General features: G+C 40.7%; 1 long non-coding RNA gene across 1 annotated transcript; it reads left to right on the top strand.

Annotated features, from left to right (window-relative positions):
• Positions 1 to 1276: 1276 nt before the first annotated feature.
• Positions 1277 to 2332, top strand: LOC127566282 (uncharacterized). The gene is made up of 3 exons (XR_007955531.1): positions 1277 to 1357; positions 1435 to 1657; positions 1708 to 2332. It is a non-coding gene; the product is annotated as an uncharacterized LOC127566282 (long non-coding RNA).
• Positions 2333 to 8097: the final 5765 nt, after the last annotated feature.

The following is an 8097-nucleotide window of genomic DNA, read 5'->3' as shown; positions in this document are numbered from 1 at the left end:
TTCGTAATTTACATACCTCCAACTTCAATATCCATTTTAAATAATAGAAAAATATTGTTTGGTTTAGATTTGCCAAGCTCTCAAAGTTATTAAATATTTCCCGCCAATTTTGTCACAAAAATCAGCTGCTCAATCACCTGACTTTAAACATCTGTAAAAATTGCAAGGTTGCATTTTTGACAAAAATATTTATTGATACTTTCTATCTAGGGTATCTAGTTTAAATATATAAAAAAAAAAAATTCAGATTTTCTTCCATGAAATTTGGGACTTTATGCCACCAAATCGGGATTTGGGACCATAGTGCACCGTCTCAAACGATTTGGAAATAAATTGCCGTCCGTTGTCGGAGTGTATCACCTCCGGTGCTCCGAATTTAAAGAATACTTCGTGAACTAGGAAGTCCACGACATCCGCGGCCGAAGCGTCTCTCATCGCCTTCAAGAAGGTAAACCTGGAAAAATGATCCACGACTATAAAGATCCAAGCGTGCCCACGTTTGGATCGTGGATATTTCCCCAAAAAGTCTATATACAACTTCTGGAATGGGGGATCGGTGAGCATTTCCTTTCCAATGCCGGCCTGCGTTGAGTAATTCAGAGTTTTCGTCTCCTTGTAGCACATACTCGTACAAAGTCTTGTACTTGTACCGCCATGCCAGGCCAGTAAAAATGCCTCCTCAGTGCATGTAGTGTTTTCGCCACCCCGCCGTGAGCTGATGTCTCGTCCGAGTGCGTTTTTTTGGATCAATCCCGCAGTTAGTGAATCGGGTATCCACAACTTCCAGCTCGCCTGGGTCGTCCTACCGTCAACCGACTCCTCTGTTACTCTCTTAAACAGCATGCCACTCTGAACTTTTACATCTGGCAACCGATATTGTTGCCTGGTGACCTCGTTGACCAGCTGTTTATAGTCGGTTGACTCGAACTCCGTCGTCTCCATCCCAAGAAGATCCTCCGGCATCACACTCAACTCCTCTACGCTTCTCGACAATGTATCCGCAACGACATTCTCCGTTCCCTTTCTAAACTGCATTGTGAACGGAAAAGCCTGGAGTTTCAGTGCCCACCTGGCCAGTCTCCCTGTCAAGTCTTTGAGACTCATGAGCCATTGGAGGCTTGCGTGGTCGGTGATCACTGTGAAAGGCATCATTTCAACATACGGCCTAAATCGATGAATGGCCAACTTCGCGGCCAAGCACTCTTTTTCGGTGACGGTATAATTGATTTGGTGCCGGTTGAGTTTGGCCGAAAAGAACGCGATCGCGATCGAAACAGCTCCGACTCCGAAGTTCGATGCGTCACACTGAATGTAGAAGGGCTTTTTAAAATCGGCATGCACCAAAACGGGTACCGTGGTAAGTGCCTTCTTCAATTTCTCCACAGCGTCCACGGCTTCCTCACTCAGCTGAAACTTCCCACTCCTTTTCTTTAGAGCATTTGTCAGTGGTACCGAGATCTCTGCGAAGTTCTTAATGAATCTCCGATACCAACCAGCCGTACCCAAGAAGCTACGCAGTTCCTTGACCGTTCTTGGAGCAGGGATGTTATTGATGGCCTCCACTCTGCTCGGGTCCATCCTTAAAGTGCCTCCACCTATGATGAAACCTAAATAGTTGTGGTTCCTAAAGGAGAATTTGGATTTGGCCATGCCAATGGTGAGGTTCGCCTTCGTTAAACATTCCGCCACTAACTTTAAATATTTCAGGTGCGTGTCGAAATCTGCCGAGATGATTAGCAAATCGTCCAAGTACACGAATACGTTGGACCTCAGAGACGTCGGGATTACTTTGTCCATGAGTTGGCAAAGTTGCTGTGCTGCATTGCATAACCCGATGTGGCGATGTGGCATGTGACGAAATTGGTACAGCGGTCGTCCCGGAACTGTGAAAGCTGTATAGGCCCTACTGCTTTCCTCCAGCTCGATTTGCCAGAAGGCAAACTTCAAATCAACACTTGAGATGAAGTGCGTCTCGTCGATCCGCGAGAGAATACCTTCGATGCATGGAAGGGTGTACGCATCTTTCACCGTTACGCTATTCAGCTTCCGAGCATCTAAGCAAAATCGATTTTTGCCGGGCTTCATGACGACCGTCGTCCTATTGCTCCATGGACTGTTGCTCTCTTCAATGATGCCCAACTGAAGCATGTGAGGTAGTTGTCTAATGACAATTAGAGTTTCAAAAACAAAAAAACAAAACATCTGATTGTCACAAAATCAAAACATCAGCTGATGTGCCAAAGCCTTAATTAAGTTGGCAACTCTACTTAGCATAGCTCAACTGTTGAGTCTATCGAACGGGGAGAATTGCATTGATCCACACAGAGATGCTTTGAGCACTCACTAGGGGCAGCCATTTTCACTTTTGCAACTTTTTCACTAAGAACATACGTATTACATCAGACAAAAAATTTGCAAAGAAAAAATTGCAAAAATAAAGATAAAATAGTACTGTAACAAGAAAGGAATACCAACACCTTTGGGCATCCAACCTGGAGTGGTCGTCTCTATTAGAGAAATTGGAATTGCTAAAATTTTCTCTTTGCCACTGATTGCTAAGTTGTGTCAATTTGTATAGACCTTGCGGTAAAAATGTTATTTTTATGCAGCTTATTGGCCATACCGCTGGCAATTGCACCCGCTAGACCCTCTATAGAGTGGAATAGGTGTGGCACATTGCCTCTTGCTCCAATTCTGCAAGTGCCTCAGCCTCAGCAAGTGCCTTCCGGGAATCCACGAAAGTTCATAGAAGTCCTCGCCATACCTCCCACTAAATGCTCGACCCTCCGACATTTCTATTTTCCTATCAATCTACTGCTAAGTAAGAAAAACTACAACTACCAAAATAAACTCCTATAATAAATAATTAAACACCATAAATAAATTATTATTATTATTAGGTGGCACTAAAACCGATTTCGGGTTTTGGCCGACCTCAGCGTCTCCCTCCAGGCGCCTCTGCTCTTCGCGCGCCTCCTCCAATTAGAAATACCCAGCAGATTGAGGTCCTGCTCTACTTGGTCCTTCCATCGAAGATTTGGTCGTCCCCTTCGTCGTCGCCCGTAGTCGACTTTCGCTTCGAATACCTTCTGAGCTGGAGATTCTTCATCCATACGCACAACGTGGCCGAGCCAGCGCAGACGTTGTATCGTGATGCGCCGGACCACGTCCACGTCGTCGTACAACTCGTACAGCTCGTGGTTCATCCGAATACGGAAGTCGTCCCCAATCCGAACGGGACCGAAGATCTTGCGAAGAATTTTCCTCTCGAACACTCCAAACTCTGCTGCATCTGTCATTGACACTACCCATGCTTCTGCGCCATAGAAGAGCACAGGTAGGATGAGTGTCTTGTAGAGTGCTAATTTTGTTCGGCGAGAGAGGTCTCTATTGTACATTTGCCTACTCAGACCAAAGTACCATAAATAAATACGTACCCTAATAAATAAATAAATAACTCAAACAAACTAACACCAACAATTTTCCTTTTTCTTTCTATAACATTAACAAACAGAATGGACGCATTACTACGCACAATTCAAACAATGGACAAACATTTAAGCACTAATCAGATGCTCTATCCATCACTCTCGTGATGGATGGCATCCAAGGAGCGCTACCTGAGATCTATTTTGATTCCGTCTCGCTTTTGAGCACGATTGGTGTCCGCTGTGTGGCAGGTGCGGCGCAGTATCGCTCCTATATCGATCTGGGTCACCTGTCGCCTATGCTGATAACAGAGCATCAGGCCAGCACACACCCAGCGCCACTCGAAATGAGACGGAACAAATAGTAAACATAAACAACAAAGAGAAAGTACCTATACAACAATGCTAACCTAATATCACAATTCTATCACAGTATTTGTTCGTTGATTCCACCAGGCTACGAAGACACGTTGCAAACTCTCTACTTCAACGTAAGAGTGACACACGCACATCAACCACAAAATGAACAAATCCTGCTACAAAAAAATGACATTAAGATTTGGATCCTGTCACCAAATGGAATCCCGATCAGAGCTGCGCAATTATGGGTTACTACCTCGTACCACATAAGACATCAGATGATCACTACATCGTTGAAACTATCTTTTTTAATTTTTTTGAATTCAAATTTCAATTGGGCGCCATATTGTTACGGACTGTTTGTCCTCCCTGGGCAGTGTTGCCAACTCTTCTGGTTATAAAATAGCTAAAGTAAGATATGAAAAACGCTAGAAACCGCCAGAAAATTAGGATGATAGCCAAAATATAAAGCTACGTGTTGAATTAAAATAGTTTATGGCAACACCTATGCATATAGAATATATATCTTATTGTGTTTTAGGATGATTAGCATTTTAACTTACCAAGTGTCTTGCTGACACTTACATATATCAGCACTCTCATCAGGCAACAAGCTGTACTTGGCATCACCGATACCCTCCTTTAATAACGATTTAAAGCTTGGAGCCAAAATATTTGTTATAATACTGGTGCACTTTGTTCTATGTAGCTTTAGAGCCGCCATCCTAAAAATTTGTCACGCCCAACAATCCCAAATGGTCAATGGGGCTCACCGACGAATGCGCCGCAACATACAAAGACAATGCCGCCTTTTGCCGGCAGGTTTTTGAAGAGACAGATGGAATTAACGTTATTGTGTTCGTCTGTGAAAACACAGATGACGAAGACTTGTGCTTTTTTGTCTTGGCATGCGCGTGCAAATCAGACAGTTTCGCATTAATGCTGGATTTGCAATATTTGTAAAAGCATTTTTGATCATTAGCCAATCCTTAAATGCTGGGTGTTGCAACCAAGCATGACGCGGATTTTGCTTATAAACTTTCGGCATTTAAACTGTCACACGATCGTTTTGAAAATTGTGAAATACCCAGATGGTGATAGTAAAACACTAGTAATAATCGATAATAATGTAAAGATCTTTTGGCATATCGATGTTTTTACCATTGCAATGCAAAAATACTGTAAGGTTTTAAAGTGTGGCATCGTAAAACATAAAAATACACAAAGTTACCAAATGTTTTTAAAAAACTAAAGTTCCGACAGTTTTGTTTTGAAAATAGCTTTAATTCCCGCTAGCCGCTAGTTTTCAATTTATCCCGCATTTTGCTTTTGAAAACCGTCAGATCTAGCGGGGAAATAGCTAAATTGGCAATTAGTAAATACAAATGCATCTATCCTGCCGCAAGTAGTTTTTAAAGCATATTTGTATTAAATGAATGTATTTTGTCGTCCCTACTCTGTAATTTTTACAATGAAATAAATTTTAATTTAATTTGTATTTCGAACTTTATTTTACTTTACTTTCCAATTTATAATGTCTTTTATTTTGTTTTTTATATCTTTTAACAATTTGTGATCGACAACTCGAGCTCGATCGAGCAATCGTTACCACCGGTAATGCGGGTATTGGGGCGTGTCGCACTGGAGATCAGAACGAGCACGGGCCTGGCACTGACTCACCAGTCGAATTTCTGCTCCTCGCTCAGCGTTGGCGGTGTCGTCTGACGCTCGCTGTCCCTCTTGCGGTGACGGTTGTCCGCACCTGTCCAGCGGTGATGCTCTGGTTGTTGCTGTCGTTGCAGTGGTTGTTGCTGTTATTGCCTTCTTCGCGCACACACTCGCAGCAATACGTATGCACACAATTTTTCGTACAGACACCAATTTTCCGACCTCTTTTTTTCTTCTCGGTGGACCGTCTCCAACCTCGATCAAGAATCAACTCCTCTACTCAGCAAAATCCACATGCTAACCTCTCGTGAAAAAAGTTGACGTTCTTTTTTCATCTCATATTTAACAGGAGGAGCATTTTAAAACTTCCTCCCTCCCCTGGAGTTACCATTTCTTATCTCCGATATATCGTCTCGCGATATATCGATAACCCCCCAACTGCTGGCACAAACGATACCTAAAAACATAACAATTAAAATCAATCTCGATTACAATTAGTCAAATCGACATTCGTGCACAACGTCACCGTGGGCAAGACCATGATACAATTATACATACATGTATAATTGTATCATGGGCAAGACGAGAGACGGCTCTCACAACAAAGAAACAACGCGTACTTATCTTTTAAAGCGACCGATAATATTGCAAGTGCGGTCAATAGGGATGTCGAAAATATATCAAAATATATTTTCGAAAAAAAATAAATATTTTTATCATGATATTTTAAAGCCGTAATATCGATAAATAAATATTTTTTTTTTATATTTTCCGATATTTTGTTTTCGTTCAAACTATTCATGTTCAATTGAAACCCGCAAGTTGTGAAAATGAGCTCCGCGAAATCTTATTATGAACTTAATGAAAAAACCGGAAAGTGCACTTTATGTTCTAAAATTATTAAAGCTAGTGGCAATAGTTCAAATTTATTGTCGCACCTAAAAAATAAGCACCAGGATGCATACACAAAATGTATTAGCAAGGTATATATGCATGTCTAAAAAGAGGTGTGATTTTCCATTTTAAAATATACACTCACAGTGATGCTATGTTTTGGCGCCAACGCCAATGTTAACATGTCGCAATTTTTTTAGAAACTTGTGTTTTTATGTATCTAATATATAAAATTATTTTATTAGAGCTCCTCAAAAACAGATGAAGATTTGATGCAAACAACTATTTCTAAATCGTTTATGAATGCTGAAAATTTCCAGGGTATGGTATTTGTTATTCGTCATTACAATGGTAAGTTAATTGTTGCTACATTTTCAGACAAAACGAAGCAAGTATGAAGGATGTTCTTATAAAAAAATCAGATGAATATTTAACCGGATTCAGCAAAAACAAGATTTTGATTAAAGCTTCATTATTGGATCCGCGCTTCAAAAAAATGTACATTCCTCCCACAATGGTGTTGGAAGCCTCAAAGGACATTCTGGAGGAGATGCAACTTAATAGCGAGGGAAAGAGAGTACGTAATTTACTATTATTAGCTAAGATCTCGCTCGTTAAACTTGCAACCGCCGGAAGAATTAGATATAACAAAATTCAACCGCCAAAAAATTTTTTTGAGGCTCACAATAGAAGCATTCAGCAAACGAAAAGCTCGGACAGCCCCTCTGAAAAGGAGTTCAACTTATATATTTCATTGCCAAACTCCAATTGGGAAGCTGACCCAATAGAATTCTGGACTTCCCAACAGCAGACAATGCCACACATTTCAAAGTTGGCACTACGTTACCTGATAACACCAGGTAACTCAGTATCCTCAGAAAGGATGGCTTCGGCTATCAAATGTGTAGTGTGTGACTCACGCAGCCGTATGACTGATCGACATGTAACACAGCTTGTATTTTTAAAATCAGTGGTCAAACAATACTGGAAATAAATTTAAGTTTATCTAACGTATATACATATATTATATATTAAAAAGTAATAAAAGCTTACAAAAATATTAAGTATTTGTGTTGCTGGTTTAGTTTGGATGAATTTAAGAGGGTCATTAGAAGCAATAGTGAGGGAATGTAATACGAACATTAGATAAAAAAGAGACATTTTTAAAGGCCTGATCCCACCAAAAAAAATTCTTATATATGATAAATACTCGATACATCTATATTTTTTCTTGATATTTAAAAAAATTATTTTGATATTTTTCAAAAAATTAAAATATCATTGATACGATATTTTTTAAATATCATACAACCCTAGCGGTCAATTATCCCCAACTTGACCGAATTCTTAAACGTAGAGAGCAATAGAGCGCGCTCTTGCTCTCCTTCGCTACCATCGATGTGTCTGCAGCCTAAGAGCGCAGTAAACAGTACCGCAATTTTCGCTGACAACGTCAACCGTAACAACAACAACAACAGCTACTGTATTGCTAGCAGCGCAAACATTAATAAGTTTGCCGCTACGCTGCCTGAAAAAAAGAACAAAAAACAGTGAACATATTAAGCGGCTGTGCAGACTGGTATGGATCGCCACATTCAAAGCAAACGGAGGACGAGCACCCTAAATTCTCAACGCAAAATAACCGTGGTAATGCTAGCCTAACTGCAATACAAAGGGACATGAACTCAAACCGATTTAAAACTTTGGCAGACCCCAATGAGGTTGAGGCGGCCGAATCTACTGAAGT

Source organism: Drosophila albomicans, unplaced genomic scaffold, assembly GCF_009650485.2.
Source record: "Drosophila albomicans strain 15112-1751.03 unplaced genomic scaffold, ASM965048v2 utg000125l_pilon, whole genome shotgun sequence".
Lineage (NCBI taxonomy): Eukaryota > Metazoa > Arthropoda > Insecta > Diptera > Drosophilidae > Drosophila > Drosophila albomicans.
The sequence above is the reverse complement of the archived record's forward strand: the minus strand, read 5'-3'. Positions and strand labels throughout refer to the sequence as shown.